The sequence below is a fragment of the Peromyscus californicus genome, unplaced genomic scaffold (genome assembly GCF_007827085.1).
Source record: "Peromyscus californicus insignis strain IS unplaced genomic scaffold, ASM782708v3 Scaffold_10__1_contigs__length_136768540, whole genome shotgun sequence".
NCBI lineage: Eukaryota > Metazoa > Chordata > Mammalia > Rodentia > Cricetidae > Peromyscus > Peromyscus californicus.
In genome coordinates, this window is record NW_026294391.1 from 108,196,917 (window position 1) to 108,214,654 (window position 17,738).

Consider the following 17,738-nt stretch of genomic DNA (forward strand, 5'->3'; position numbering starts at 1 on the left):
GTCACCACCCGTGCTGGGAACTGAACCTGGGTCCTTTACAAGAACAGCAAGTGCTTTATAACCACTTTCTAGCTGCTTAAATTTGCATTTTTAGACATACTGTTTTCCTTTATATTCTTCCAAATATAGTAGTGTTACTTTTGAAAATCGACAAATGCATGAAAAGTATATATTGTATTAATATTGACACTTCAGTATCAAATTATATTATTGGTTATATAATGTACATATACAGTATCTACTATATTAACATGGTTTAAAATATGTAAATTTCTGTTTTTTAAGATACTCTTCATTATTCTTTATCCTTTTTTTGCCCACATGGATGCTCATTTATCTCTTCAAAAATTTCTTAGAGTATTAATTTCACCATGAACTAAGTGAATGGAAATATATAACCAATAAAGTTCACAAATGCTGAATTATAACCATCAATTAATACAATAGTCAGGCCAGGTGTGGTGGCATGTGCTGGTAATCCATGAATTTGGGAGGTTGAGACAATTTTTAAAAATGTACTTCTTTTCAGTTTGGTGGTATAGCTCAGTAAAACCACACTTGTTCAGCATGTGCAAGACACAATGTTCAGTCTCACATATTGAAAAAATATAAAAAAGGGAGAATTATTTTTGTATTCCTTTTTGGTATACCAAAGAAAACATAATGAGTAATTTACAAAGAATAGGTTTATTTTTCCAAAGTTGTAGCATCTTTGTGATAAGGCATTTAAAAAATATGGTTTCATTGTTTAACTTTGTTTGGTACCTTGGATGCTGCATGTTTTCAGGAGGCTTAAGTCAGAAGAGCACAAGATATATAAAACCCATTCCTATAGGTGTAAGAGCATGAGAACAGCTATGACATGATTAAACATATTTCAAAATTGCCAAGTCCCCAATATTACTGTAGGAAGAATCAGTTTCACCACTGTAATTTTGGCGTACATATTCAAACCATAGTAACTTTGGTATATTGGACTTTTCCTATGTTTATTCTTGTTACCTGCAAACATACTACTATTTCTATATTGACATTATTAAATTCATCTTTCACTTCAGCAATAGTATTAATTTTAATAAAACACCTTTTCTACAATGTATTTCAATCCTATGTTTTCCCCTCTCTAAATTCCTCCCAACCCTCCTCACTTCCTCACTCACCCAAACTTTGTATACTTATTCGTCTGTCTCAAAGATGAAAATCAAACAACCACCAGCAACAATAAAAGAAAAATCTACAAAAAAATTCTTCAAAAATAGAATTCATTTTGTGTTAGTCAATTTTTTAATTAATTGTCGTGTTTCCCTTGTTTTCTTTTAAAGGTTTTATGTTTCTACTATTGAGGAAATATTTTTCTACCTCTGGAACACATATTTCTCTTATACAATTTTAATATTTAAGAACATAATTAATTTTCCTGATTATCATTAATATATTAATAAGTAAATGTTTCATTCCTCAATTTAAAAACTTTATACATTTTTTTATTTCCTAAGTTATGTTTCTGAAGTCTTTACCTTGATGAATATATTTCTGTTTCTTTAAATTTACTGGAAAGGGAGCCCAAAATTTATTTTTATTTAAAAATTGTTTTTCTTTCATACACTATATTTTGACCACGCTCTTCCCAATTTTCGAGCTTGTCCAAGATCATCCATACTTCCCTACCTACCCAATTTCATGTTCTTTCTCTCTAACTCTCAAAAAAAATCCAAATCAAAGATAAATCCAGCAAATAAACAAAAACCAAAATAGAACAAACACTACCCAGGCAAATCACACACACACACACACACACACACACACACACACACACACACACACACACTGAAGTCTGTTTTGTGTTGACTGATTATTGTGTATAGTGGGTGAGGAGGGCTGACCTAAAGTATTGTTGATATACCCAAGAGCTAGAGGTTCTCGGTAATTCTATGCAAACAGAGTTCCACAACACAGCTGGTATACATGTGAATTCACAGAGATTGTGACAACATGCAGACGACTTGCACAAGTTTAGGCCTGACAATATCTTACCATGTGGAAGTTCAACTGGATACAACTTCCTATCCTTAACCAAGAAGCTATTTTGCAATTGATAACCTGCTGTGAAAGGAAAAATCAAAAGATTAGTGTTTTTTTTCTGAAAAACAAAACTTTTCAACAGAACTTTTGTTTGAGTCTCAACACTTTCAACTCATGTCCTAGTCAACACCAGCATGTTAGACATTACTGATTCTTTGTTTCCCTGCATATTAAGAGAGGATAAGACTTTTTAGATCCCTATTACATGGGTTCTTTATGAACCTTAATTTACCTAATTAAATGCTTTTGAAAATGCTACAAATTCTCAAAAAAATCAAACCTGTAATTGCTACAGCTCATAAATGTAATAATGGAACCAATTTGCATCTTTTTATTTTATTCATTGATACATGAGATAAAAAGAAAGTTATTCTATGCCTCTCAAGATGGGTATTAGTGACAGAAAAGGCAGAATCATGAACACATATTTTCCCAAGAAGCTTTCATCAGAGCTAAACCATTAGACCAAGAAAGGAAAAGCTATGCCTAACCTATGACATACAGAGGGATTTTTGTTCACAGAGTAGAATATGTAGCCTTTTAGAGGAGGGATCTGAAGAGAAATGTTCAAAGATTAAAGCAAAGCATGAACCTTTAAAATTAGTCCATTTTCTAAAGAGAAAAATCAACAATAGGGAGTATTTATTAATGTGCATTTGCACATTTAATTTCATTTCGTCAGTATTTTTAATATTATATGCTATGCAATTTCAACTTTCACTGGTCATTTTACTCAAAAAACAACGGTTCAGTATGCTAGCATTTATTGTCTTTTTAAGGTAAGTAAACTGATTCACAAAATTATTAAGAATATTTCTAAAGTGACAACACTTTGAAATGACAGCCATATAACATGCAAAATTGAATATTTTTTAAAATTTAACTATCAGATCACTGAATATTGTTGAAACACAAGAAAACATAAATGTTGAGGATGACTTTACCAAAAACTTGCATGTAGAATCCAATGTTATGCAAAATATTGTTAATTGTCACATCTTATAAGGACAGACAAAAGGACCTACTTTTCCGACAGATTTTTAGCATACACAATGAATATAAGAAGGTAAATGATTTCCGGTGATCAAAATACTCACTGTGCCGAAATGATGTAATCTCCATTCACTGTTTATTTGTCATAGGGCAGTCTTTTTTTTTTTTTTTCAAAGATTTATTTATTATGTATACAGCATGTTTGCCTGCAGGCCAGAAGAGGGTGCCAGATCTCATTACAGATGGTTGTGAGCCACCATGTGGTTGCTGGGAATTGAACTCAGGACCTCTGGAAGAGCAGTCAGCGCTCTCAACCGCTGAGCCATCTCTCCAGCCCCCGGGCAGTCTTATGATGAGTGATCATACCTAAATGGAAAAGGAAAATGAATTTCCAATTCTTGAAACACTAGTACCTTCACATTATCTTCCCTCCTTACCTTACATACTTGTGTACTTATTCATTAGATAGACTTTCACTCCTCTTTATTATTAATCACAGCATTCAAGAGATATCTCTTCTGCTGTATTTCTAGACTCCCAAACAAGACTTGTAGTAGGGGCTCTTAAATGTTTATTGTGTAAAACATTAAATATCTTAAACTTTTTCTTAAGTATTGAGAGATAGTAGAGCTTAGGTTTGAAGCTGAAAAAAGATTTACTTACCTAATATTTTATGAGACAAGCTTTTACAAACGCAGTTATTTAGTCTATCTCTTCTTTTTCTGCTACATCGTCCTGCACATGCAGTCTGCTCTTTTTTCCTGTTACTGAAAATAGATTCTTGTCTCATACAATATATCCTGATTACAGTTTTCCCTTGCTCTACTCCTTCCTCCCAGTTCCTCTCCACCTCTCCTCTGCTCTGGATCCACTTCATTTCTGTCTTTCATCTTCTAAGAGAGAACAACCGAGCATTTCAATATAAAACATAATAAGATGAAGCCAAAGCTATCTATCATATTGATGTTGGACAAGGCAATCTAACAGAAGGGAAAGAGTCTTAATAGCAGGCATAAGAATCAGAGACTCACTCATCCTTATGGTCAGGAATCCCATGAAAACTATAAACTGAAAGCTATAATATATACACAGATGACCTGGTGCAGGCCTGTGTAGGCCCTCTGATTGCTGCTTATATGCTTAAAGTGCTTCATGGGGCAGATTTAGGAGGAGTTGAGGGAGGAAGAGAGTGTGAATATTATGAATATACAGTCTAGTAAATTATATATCAATTAATAAAAACATGATTAAAACTAATAAGGCAGTACTTTTGTGGCTTACTTCAAATATTGGAATAAATATCGCATGAGTTGCAGTCATGACAAGGTAAAATTTCATTTCCTGTTAGTTGGTTGGTAATCAAAAATATTCTCCCAGTCTTCTCTATTTTAATCCTCATGATAAGAACTTTATTATCATATATAAAAAGGGATGTTACATATGGTAGACTTCTAAATTAGAATAATCAATGGACAATGAAGAACAAAATACTTTGAAAAGTGTAGATAATTAGGTGATAGAAAACTTTTCAGAAAGTGATGAAAACAGAGGATTGATGACCATGTGGCTGTAGTATTGTAGGTAAAAAAAAACATATGCAATATGAATCTTTACAGTAAATCACCTTATCACCTTTAAAGTCAGTTACAAAATGAATGTCCTCTGAATTCTAAATCTTCTAAAATCATAGACAATGGTGTTCTACGAGAAAAGGCTGTATCTACAATGATCTAAATTTTATGATTTAAAGTGGCAGAATTCAAGTAGAACCCTGTTCTCTTATTTGCCTTTTGGCTCAAAATGAAATACAGCTATGGGTTTGCATTGTGCCAACCTGAACTGCAGAAACTATGTACTTCAGAATTCCCTTCCACTCATAATTGCCTGTATAATACATAGGTCATCACAAACATTTTGCACAAGATTTAAAGGCTAGGTGAAGCAGCAGCTTTATATGCTCTGCTCAGATCAAGTTAGAACATAGGACCTGGTTGCTTTCAGTATTTGCTGTTTCTTTCTCTTGGATTGTCTAGTTAGCATGTGGCAAAAATTCAGAACCAAGGCTACTCCAGGAAATTCTCTCATTAAGTTTCTCTCACTTTTTTTTGAAGGTGCTTATTTATCTCTGTAATGATGGACAACAGTTTCCCCTATATGAGACAACCCACAGCAATACTGAAAGCTTGAGCTTCACTGTAGTGTGTAAGCAGTTTATACCTGTTTCCATCCATCTTTAGGGGGTTCCAATAATAAGAGAAGATTCTAATTTGTCATGATTATATTCACTGCATTTGAAACTTCCTTTATTCCAGACTTTGGGGTCTAACATTAGACATAGAATAGAATAAATTCTTTAAATACCTTTCACAATTAGCTAAGGGCAAATATTTTAATCTTATTATTAAATATTATATATGTATAGGTATTATCATATCGAATTTGCAATATATATCAGTAAAACTTTCAGTAGGTTGGGAGTTCTTTTTACATTTCTTTTGGTTAGTAATTGACATATCTTGACCTAAAATATACAGAATATTATTTTATGAGAAGCATATGAAATGTACATTATCATGAACCTGCTGTAATACTTTAAGCTAAGTGCTTATATGTTACTTCTGTGTGTACAGAAATAGATATGCAGCCACAGTCAGGTATTTATTGTTCAAAAGCTTGGATCTGTTTTTATTTGTCTTTTGTATTAAGAATTTTCTGATACACAAACATTTGCCTCCTAAGACACCAATGGAAATGCTTTAAACTGCAAAATTTATTCCACTCTAGATATACATAAGGAACAAAATTCTGTTTGATTATAGAAGCATATAGTTCCAGCTGGCTGTGTAAGTGGGTGCTTCTACACTAAATCTAACTTTTTAGCTGTCAAAATTATACACAGGTGCACACATGGAATTATATATATAAACACAGACATACACTCACTCACATATTATACATAACTATTTTTCATAATCACGTCCCTCTACCAAGCTGTTACAGGATGAAGAAATTTGAAAACACTTGTCATTATTAAAATACAGTGTTGCCATTACTTTCTCAGTTTCTATACTGAATGATAAGATTTCTTCCTTAACCATAAAGTACCATGTACTCACATGGTGCCTCCTCTTGGCTCAAATAGTAGAGCAAACAGTAGAATTATGTGTTTTACAAAGATCAGAAATTACGTTTTCCCAATAATATAAATCATAGTTTTAACAGGGTATTTCTTGAGCATAAGCTATGGGGAAGGTTCAGTTATCTATGTAATCTCTTTATGTTTGTTCTAGTATCTTATTATTCTCTTTAATTTTACATTAGGCTTTTCTTTTGTATATATGCTTTATGTCCACTTTCATACAACTTGAAACTCTTGTGATGAGGCATTTGTCTTCATGAAACCTTAGTCCTTAATTTTAATAGTACTTAAGACCAGCAGTATTAAGATTAACTCTCCTTCCTTTACTGTCAAGATTGTCACAGTTTAATAAGTGTAATAGATGAACTGATTTTGCTGTTTTGCCTGTCTTAATCGCTTTATTTTTCAAAGACTTGGTAATAAGATCTCTATGGAGAATTTCTCCCTAGGTTTACTCAATATTTCATAAGTTTACTTATTGTTTCCTACTGTGTTTAAACATTCATAAGTCATCATGTCTCAGATGTACTGATATATCTTTCCTGTATATTAGCATTAGGCTCTCATGCAGTGCTTTTTCAGTGGTAAGAGAGACATTTGTAAAAATCTGTTGTCTGCTATAGTTTTTAAAACATACATTTAAAACTTACAGTTTTAAAAAATGTATAAGTCTCTAATTTCCCTACTTGTTTATTTGATTCTTATTTTTATTTGCTTTTGGTCAAGCATCTATACAATCAATATGCAAATTGACCATCTGTAAAACTTTATAAAACATAGAATGTTTTGGTTATGCATGATTCCCATGGTAGCATAGCATGTACCATATTGTAAGAGATTGCTATTTAATGGGACTGAACTTCAATGGACAGAAACCTTAAAGATTAAATGCTTATGTCATAATTGTCTTTATTTAGCTTGTTATTTTTCTCATCCATAAATTTGGCTACAAAAATAGCTGATAATGTAAGATGGCTGACACATTAATTTCATAATATGTGCGGATTTGCATGCAGCACTGAGTACACTTCAGGAATTTTAAATACAGCAAAAACAAACAAACAAGCAAATAAAACACTTGGCCTCAAGTGCAAGAATTCCAAGAAGCAATATTTTTAATCAGTAGTGGATTGTACCTCAATTGTCTTCTTTGCTTCAGACACTTTCTAACCATTCAACTCTTTATTTTCTCATTTAGGTTTCATATACTAATATTGGCATTTGTTTGGGACATACTGGTGAAGCAATGACTGGTGAAATCCAGTTTCTTAGTCATAACAACTTCTGCAGAAATAATATGGCATGTGCATTGGATGCTTTAGACAATTTAAAAAATATTGGATACTTGGCCTCTTCATAAATAATGAAAATGAATAACAATTGCAAAGTGTTATTTATTATTATTATTATTATTATTATCATTATTATTATTTATCAGATCAATTGACAAGTGCATTTAAAATGGATGTACTACTTCATATATTTTGAAGTATTTTCACATATTCCAAAGTGTTTTCACTGCTAGTCAATTGTCATTTGAATTTCACAACAATTTGGGGGGGAAAGCTTTTCTGATTTGGAGGTGGAAAAATAGATATATAGGCAATTTATATGATAGTTTTTAAGACTGTGAAAAACATAGTCTTGAGATTCATATTTAATTCACCTAAAAATAACCATATTTCTATCACACAATCAAAAGTTTGGTCATTTGTCAATTTTCTCTCAGTTTAAGTAAAAAAATGCAAATTTTTAAAACTTTCCATTTCATTATATAGATACATTCACCTAATAGCATAATACCGTAATTTTGGTTGAGAAATAAGGTTCATTTAATGTAATGCTACATCATCATATTTCATATAAAGATGAAGATGTTTTAAAATGGATATGAGTAAATGAAACTGTCTTTTAGAATATAATTCTGCAAAATACTGAAAACATTGTGATTCCTGTTTTTAAATCAATTGCCCAGTTATTAAGTGTATAGATTAATGTCACAGAACTAGTGAAAATGTGTGAAATAAAAAAAATTACAGTGCTTTTAAGAATATAAAGTCAATAGTGTAATTTAAGGAATGATAGCATGTCTATGTTATCATAAGTCAAGATTTTTTAGTGTTATCTTTGAACATTCAAAATATTTTTGGTACAAACTTTAGTACTCAGTATCATGACTGAAGTAAAACAAAAAGAATGATAACATTGTTGGTATAAAGGCAAATAAATGATTTGAATATAATAACAAATGAAATATGAGTAATTGGTTTTAAACATAGGAAAAACATAAATAATTTATTGAATATATTTGTTTGTGTCATTATGTACCAGTTGTCAATATGGATATATCTTTTTATTGTCCAATATGCATATATATATGTTTGTGTATGTATGTACATGTGTGTATATGAATATATTTATATATGTATGTGTATAAGTATATATGTATTACATAGGGGTCTATTATAACATTTTGTATATGCACATAATGTATTTTTATCATATAATCCTCTATTATACTTTCATCTTTCTATACTTCATACTTATCCAATTTCATATCCTGGATTGTCTCTATTTTATTCCATGTCCCACTATGACATTTTAGCTATATTCCACTTATGAGAGAAACCATGCAAAATATTTGGAATCTGATTTTTTTTTGTTTGATGTAATTATCATTCCACATATTGCAAAATGGCATAATTCTACCCTTCTTTTTCGCTAAAAAATTATATATATTATACATATCATATTTACCAGAGGTAACACCTGCAATTAACTTTGTGTATTTTCATACAAAATTTATACATTGTAACCTAAATTCTAATGTACTGAGAAGTGGAACTTTGGAGGTATAATTCAGCCATGATAGAACCACACTGATTGCAGTTATTGACATTCAAATAGAGATTATAGTAAGGTTTTTTTGAGTGTGTGAGAAATCAAGAATTTAGTAGTCTGCAACATCAAGAGGACCTTTATCCATGGTTAAATATGGTGGTGCCATGATTTTTATTTCTAGTATCCAGACATGTTAGAAATAAATATTTGTTGTATAAGCAACACCATCTATCAAATTATTTTTCAAACCATCTTACTGTCCTAAGAAAACACAAAAATTGCAAAGGTCAGTTTGTGTTTATTCATTCTATAAGAAAAAATATGATTAAATTTATATCATTTTTAAAATCAGTATAATCCTTAGACTTGAAGAACCAGATTTCATTTGATATAGATATGTGTTCATTATGTCCACATTGAGATCCTAAAGAAAACAATTGTAACATGAATTGCTAAACGGTCTTATTAATAAAAAACAAACCCAGAGCCAGATATTGGTATGAAAGCTAAAAGATCAGAGAAATAGAACAAGCCACAGCCAACCTCACCTCACCAATTCCTCAGTGAATCGTGTTTCAAGGATGGGATAACCAACCCAGTAGGAGGAAAAGGGTCCCAAGAGCAGACAAAAGAGTCAGAGATAATCCAAGTCCCACTGTTGGGAGTCCCACAAAAACCTCAGGCTAACAACAACAAATATGTAGAGAACCTAATGCAGACACATACAGGCCCTGTCATTATTACTTCAGCCTCTATGAGCCCCTATGAGCCTTGCTTACTTGATTCTCTAGGCCATATTCTCTTGGTGTCCCCAACCAGTAAGACTCCTACATTTCTTCCTCTACCTTTTCTGTAGGCTTCCCCTAGCTCTGTTTAATGTAGGTCTCTGAATCTGCTACCATCATCCAACAATATTTACTTTTATATCCAAACACAAGCATAGCTCTCACACCTCATCCGATAAACTTCCCTACATAGCAGATGAAGATTATAAAGAAAACTACAAGTGGTCAAAATGCAGAGAACAACTGACCTTGAGGCTCCCAACCTCCATTGATTCATCTACAACACAAATTTGTCCATGTAAAGAACAGGGGAAAATGTAGAAGATGACCAGAAGGATTGTAAGAGCCAGAGAAAAAAAGGAAATTTGCTTTAATATTGTATATTCTAGAAACATCTGAGAAGCTACACTCATGAAGTCTCACCAACAAAGCTGTCTAGCTATGACCTGAAAATGGAAGACACTAATAGACATGCTAATGTGATCTGGGTAAGGCACACAAGACCTCATTCCTATACAAACAACGACAGGCAATTAAGAAATTGTGAGAGCAGAAGTAATCTTCCCCAGGTAAGAGCACCCAATTTAATCCAATACCAAATGATCAACCTTGAAAACACACAGGTAACAGTATACAGACAGAGCAGATTTGATTTATATATGTAATTCTTTAAAAATTCATAAACAAAAGTTTAAAATTAAATACTGAACAGAATAAATTAATGGAGAGAGTGGATGTGTTTGAAATATTACTGGCCACCTGCTGCATTAACCAAATGGTACAAGTTCTTTATAGTTTTCATTTAAATAAAGAAGAAATGAAGGTAGATTTGAGTGTAAAAGGTGGACCCATGCATCAGTTCCATATCCTTTTTGCAAAATATTACAGGTCAACAAGAATTAAAGACACACCAACCTCTAACTTCCAAAGTTCATTACAGTATAGCTGATTTTTCTCTGACAATATTATTCTGTTAAGTGTGTAAGAATTGTGGTGTAAATCAACACCTCAATTTTCTTGCTCATTACTGCTTCTACATGTTTAAAATATTTATTTATTTTGACTTTTATGTGTATGAGTGTTTTGCCTGCATGCATGTCTGTGAGCCATGGGTGTACCTTTCAGTCATGGAGGAAAGAATGTATTCGATTCCCTGTCACTGGAGTTACAGATGATTGTGAGCTACCCTGTGGATGCTGAAAATGGAACCTGGGTATTAAGGTCAACTCAGGCTACTGGTCACCCATTTACTTAATAATATCCATTATGTTATACTACATGTAGTTTCAAAAATCTTGTTTGTTCTATATAAAACTTCTATAATTCAGAGTCTTAGAAATAAACACAAGCATAAAGAAAAATAATCCATTTGAAATATTTAGAAAGCTAAATTATCTTACCTTAAAATGCAAATTATTAAATTTACTTTTATTGCTAGTATTTATTCAGATAATACCTTAGTTTTTTATATTTAATGACATTTTATGGACCCAAATTGCATTTTGAATTAGCTAATATGAAGGTATGCTAGTCTATTTATTGAAAATATTTGCATAAAAATGAAATTCAAAAAAAACTGCAAGAGAAAGAATGTTAGAAGAGAATTCCTCTTCATTCTGCCTTTTTGATCTCATTATCTTTGTTTTCAGTAATAAAGGTTTATCTTAACATCTTAAAGAACAACAAATTCAGCTAGAGCTTAAGAACAAATCTGTACTGCTGCCTGTTGGTTTATTTATACTCGGCATTTCTCGGTAGTCATATCCTGGGAGATATGCATGCTTTTCTTGTAAGGCACTCATTTGTAATCCCTAGGGTAAAGAAAGAAAAGTGGAGAAAGAGAAATAATCATTAAGTGCACCATCAGTCCATCATATTCTATTTAACATTTCTGAGATAAGAAATTTAGTTCAAATCAGAATTTTGTATGTATACATACATGCACACATGCATGCACACACACCTTCCTCTAATAGTTGAAGTTACTGTGTTATGTGTATTGTGCTACTTTTACTTTAGATAAAAATATTTCAAAACGATTTGAAAATGAAAATGCTTGAACTGATGGTTTTACAGATGAATTAGAAAAAAATCACATAATTAGTGATGAAGCAAAGACAATAAACATCTAAAGCCATAATCTACTTTCTCACTGGACACTGCCACAAACAGACTAAAGTACCTGCGAATATGACCTGTCTCTAAATTTTCAGTTGTTGTACCAAAATCTTTAATCTAAGAAGACATCATTAAATTTCATGAGACAATATTCTATTGTGACATTCTGGGCATTTAGTTTCCAAAATTTATCTCTTGTCATCTTATTATTATTATTAGAAGGCTGAATTCCCCAGTCCTTTTGTGTCTAGGAAGTAATAAGACTGCTTTTGGCCATGGTAAGTGGGCAATGATAAAGGCCATTTGCATACTGAATTAGTAAAAGTCAATGTCCTTCAGTTCCTCTCTCTTTTCTCTCATAAATACACATACACACACACACACACACACACACACACACACACACACACACACACACACACACACCACAAACCTCACACACACACACAAACATACACATACGCACACACACAACCATAGTTGGTAATGATATTCCAAGAAAGGAAGAAATGCCATTATGTGGATGCTAAATGGATAGAACCTGAATCATTGTGTTTTTAAAACTGTCCAAGATAACAATAGTGACGTTTATCAACTAACTACTATTCTTCCACAAGCCATTGATATTTTCTTACGTTCTTTTCATCCAAGAATATTATGTAAATAAAAATATTTTGCGAATCTATACGACTGAACAGGGAATCCTTATAAACAAAGAAATCAGTGATCCTTGTTTAATTTAAAAACATTTTAATATTAAGAAAATTACCATTTTTCCATAAATTGTTATCGAATAGTTGGTAAATATTGATTTAAATTATTTTTTACTTTTTACCTTCAAATAATATCTGCAGTAATTCCTCAAGAAATCCATGTTTTTATTCCTGCTCAATTTATAATTCACTTACTCCTTTTAGTCACAGATATTACTTAAATAACAGCTATGCCTAGAATTATATATATTCCAGTTAAAGTTCTCTACTGTTAATGCATAGTAATAATGAACATTTAGATATCTGAAATCATTCCTTTTGTGATTTCAAACATGATATGACTTATATCTAGAAAAGTAAAAACTAAGTAAAGCGAAGTATAAGACAAAACAACATGAAACATTTGAGAACTTACTGCCAAATCTATTATTTCCTGGCAAGATTTGTTATCTGTGCTTAACAGTAAGTTTTTGCCCACAAAGACCTGAGGATTATTTGTAATTCAATTACGTACAAAGGCTTAAATTTTATCAAATGTGAAAATATCTTTTGTCTGAATTCTCTGTAGATCAATGACATAGTTTTAAATCCAGATTGTTCCATATACTATTAACTGCCTTTTAATTCTATACTGCGATTAAAACGGATTCAACAGTATAAGAATTGGAGCTTGTCCTATACACCTAGAAACTATGTTTAATAATCACTTGCTAATGACTTGGCCTTCTCACAATCTATTAAATTCTGCAATGTTTAATTTACCCACAATGGTTAGACATATATTTCTGTTCCTTTTCCCCCATACTCCTTGTATTGTCATCCTCTGTGCTAGAAGTATTAGTATTAATCTCTGATTGAGTCATTTATCAATTGTCACTAAGTCATTCCTTTCACATTTTTTTCTATTTTCATCTCCACTTCCCTCATGATGGTCTATATGTCAGACTTTGAGTCTATTGTATTTTCTACTGCATCTTGGCTTTTCTGGTTCTGAGTGTTTACATTCTTACTGTAGTAATCTAAATAAATTTTCAAATTAAATCTGTCATTTACTCTGACTAATATCATTCTTGACTTTCTAATGACATTTGAATTCTTCATTATTTTACTCATAATCTCCATCAGATGTCATTAGAAAGTCAAGAACGATTTTAGTTTCCATTCTGACCATTACATTAACTACTTCCTACACTTAAATCTGTACTTGTTTTGTTCATTGCATTTGCTCAGGCTACCGCCTCTCTCTGACTTTCAGTGGCATAACTGTCATTAAAAATAGTTCCTAAGTTTTAGCCTCTTTTAAACTTTCATTCATGGTTTCTGTTACTTTACTTTCTTGTCTCACATTGAATGTTGCATTTCTTTGATTTTATTTGCTTATATTCTGTTTTCTAATAATTGTTTTAAAACTTTATATTTATTATTTATAGGTCTGTCTCTCCTAGTTTTCATTGCAAACTATTTGGCTCCAATGTTCATTTAAATTCATACTAACATATTGAATAGTCAAATATATATTCTTCAATTCTATTTTCCAATTGACCTTTATGAGGTTTTCTTTTCTATAATCAAGCTCAAAACAAAGTTGCTGTTGAAGTTTGAATAGAACAATCGTGACAATTTTTTCTCCCAAATATTTCTATAACTAAATAATAAGCTTAGTTATAATTTTACAAATCCAAATAGCAGCAAATGTGTTTTCCTGAACTTTGTTTTCATCAAGTGAATAGGTGGCATATTATCCCCTATTGGTTAGAGGAAGTAAAGTATACAATCAAGAGAAACTGAGCAATATTGTTTGTATTACTACTTATAAATATACAATTTACAGTTGAAATTTAAGTAAAGGCAGATAAACATCTCTGAAGCCAACTCAAATTTTTGTTTTTTTAGATGAATGAATTTGAGATATGTGAATACAGATAATACAAGGAGTACAAACTGAAAATTTTGAAAAAGAGAGACTTAATAAATGCAAATCAGAAAAACCTGTCCTTGATTTAGTACATTCAATGGTATTTACCAACACGATTCAATAGCTTTTATACACTAGATTTGTTCATTTTGTTCATAAGACCATCTTTTCAAATTCAAATAGCATACTAGATAATAACCCAGACTTCAGTGAGTGCACATCAGTATCAGCAAAGAAAAAGAGAAAGCTTTTGAGAAGTAAAGATTTTGGCTATTTCTTCTCAAAGGACAGAGATAGTCCCGTACAATGGGGTAAAAATTAAGCTCATTTCTGGAACATCATTGTATTTAAATAGCAAAAGAATTATATCAAAGAAGAAATCATAGTCCCTGACTTAAAGTTCAAATGTCACTGTCCATTTTCTCATGGCACTGTACCACATTCATATGCAGATTCTTTTATAAATTGCCTGTCTTTTTACGGAAAGCTTCTCCAATTAAAAAATGTTCCCAAACAAGGACCATCATTAGTCTGTTTATTCCCACAGATTTCGCATAGCATTATATTCACAGAAGTATAATATAATGCAGTTATATTGTGTTGTGGATTGGTGTTTATTAATGTAACTATTTATTTGGGACTAATATCTGCCATGTCAGAGCACCTGAGGAACTCATATAGCATTCAGAAAATTATTTCTTGGCTCTTATTTTTGAACAACTCACAGTATGCTAGAAAATTTGATATCATATAAAAGAATAACAGATGGTAGTTTTTATAAAAATATTCTATATTATTTATACTATACTAAGTATTTTTGCATATGCAATTTCTAACTAAAATATCATGTGCTGTACCATACTATTAAAAAATTCCTTGTTAAGATCAATTGTTGTATGTTAAACTTTGTATTTATGAAAAACAATAATGCCTGTTAAATAAGGAATAGTATGCAAAAATAAAAAAGACAAATGTAAATAGATATTCATTTTAAATGTTTTATTGTATTTTAATGTGTGTGTGTGTGTGAGTGTGTGTGTGTGTGTGTGTGTGTGTGTGTGTGTGTGTGTGTGTGTGTGTGTGTGTCTTCATTTGCCATGGCACATGTGTGGAGAATAGAGGACAATGGTTTGGAGTTGGTTTTCTCCTTCATCCATGCAGTTTCTGAAGTTTGAACTAAGGTCAACTGGTTTAGCAATAGGTGATTTTAGTTGATGGACCATCTGACTGGTCCCCAACTTATTTTAATAAACTTTTTCAAACAGGAAAAACTTTCAATATTTTTATATTACTCAAATAGAAATGAGATGTATTTCAGTATAAGCTGACATGATTCAAACCTTTCTTCATACTCACCCACCACCTTCTCAAAACTGCTTTTAAGCAAGACAGGTAACAGATTATTCCTGTTTATTTCTGAGACCATATGTTAATTACATTTTCCGTGCTGTGGGATGTTCTGTATGCTGTGAATGTGTTGCTCTGATTGGTTGATAAATAAAAAGCTGATTGGCCAGTAGCCAGGCAGGAAGTATAGGTGGGATAAACAGACAAGGAGAATTCTGGAGAGAGGAAGACTGAGTCAGAAGATGCCAGCCTGCAATCCAGGGAACAGCATGTAATGGCACACAGGTAAAGCCACAGAACTCATGACAATATATAGATTAACAAAATTGGCTGAGTTTAACTGTAGAAACTAGTCAGAGGTAAGCTTGAGCTAATGGCCAAGCAGTTTTAATTAATATAAGCTTCTGTGTTTTTATTTGGGTCCAAGTGCCTGCAGGACTGGCAGGTGAGAAAGATTGTCCTAACTGCAGGCCTGGTGGGACACAGGGAAATTTCAGCTACAAATGGCATCTAACAGCTCAAGTTTCCACCTAAAACCTGAGAATATTTAATAAATGATTCTAAATGGAGCCAAAAACAGGTTCCTGCTTCATGTCTCATGCAGGCAGCTAGATGTCACAGCATTCAGGCTTGGGCGCAACATGTCAGATTCCCGCAGAGTTACACAGGTTTCTGCAAGACACATAGCATGGTGAATATAGCTTTTGCTAGTACAAAAAAAAATAGGTATTTGGGCTACACACTGCTGGATGGAAACATAGACCCACTGCCTCCCAGAGTTGGTGGAGAGCATGGTTCCCCCAGAGCTGGCTATAAATGTAGTTCTGTCATGTTGGAAAGCTGAGGTGGGCAGAGCCAGCAGCCAAAGCTGCCATTTCAGTCCTAGTCATCTGCAGTTTAAAGCAATAGATTCACATACACACACACAAAAAAAACAGATTCAGATGAAATAAACCTTTAAACAGTTTACACTGTGTGTAAAATTGTAGTAGGCTTAAAAGAAAGAGGAAAAGGAGGATAGACAGTTATATAAAGAAATAGTTTTAAAACATAAAGTCTTTAAAGAGACAGTAAAAGTAATATAAAAAAAATAAGCCACATAAGGATGGATATCAGACAGAGAGAAAGACATTTTATTGTAAAGTCTGCTCAGTTAAACTACTACGTATATTTTAAAGGTATCTTGACTTCAAAAATTGAATCAAAGTATATGTTGCTTTGGAAAGGAGGCTCTGCTTTTGTTTCCACAGGAAGCAAGAGGCTATGGATTTGTTCCAGGTTAAGATAGATCAGATAAGTGTAGTCTTTATTCCTTATCAAGGAAACTTTTATTTGTAACAGATGAAGACAACTACATATAGTAGATTTTTAGTTGTAATGAGAAAATAAATAAAGATAAAAACAAAAAAACTTGAGCAGATTCCTTCAGATATCATAAATTAAGTTTATTTTTATTAGTATGTAAGTAATAAGTCCTCTTAATTTAGACTTTGATATAAGCCTCTACCTCTCATTGTTCAGCTTTGATTATTTGATCACTAAAACCTTCTCAGTGACTAAGCAATTTAACATTGTATTTCAGAAAAATGCATATGTCTGTTCCTGATCCAATTATTCATGAATATGTAACCTAACATGTATTATCACATTTTACTTTGATAATATCATTATATAATATCAAACAGCCTTACTAATAAATTGTATTTTGCTCTTCATCTTGCATATCAGGTTAAATAACTAATCATATGAGACAAAAGAATAAGCCAACATCCAGGAGACTTGGGTATTACTTTGCAAAGCCATTT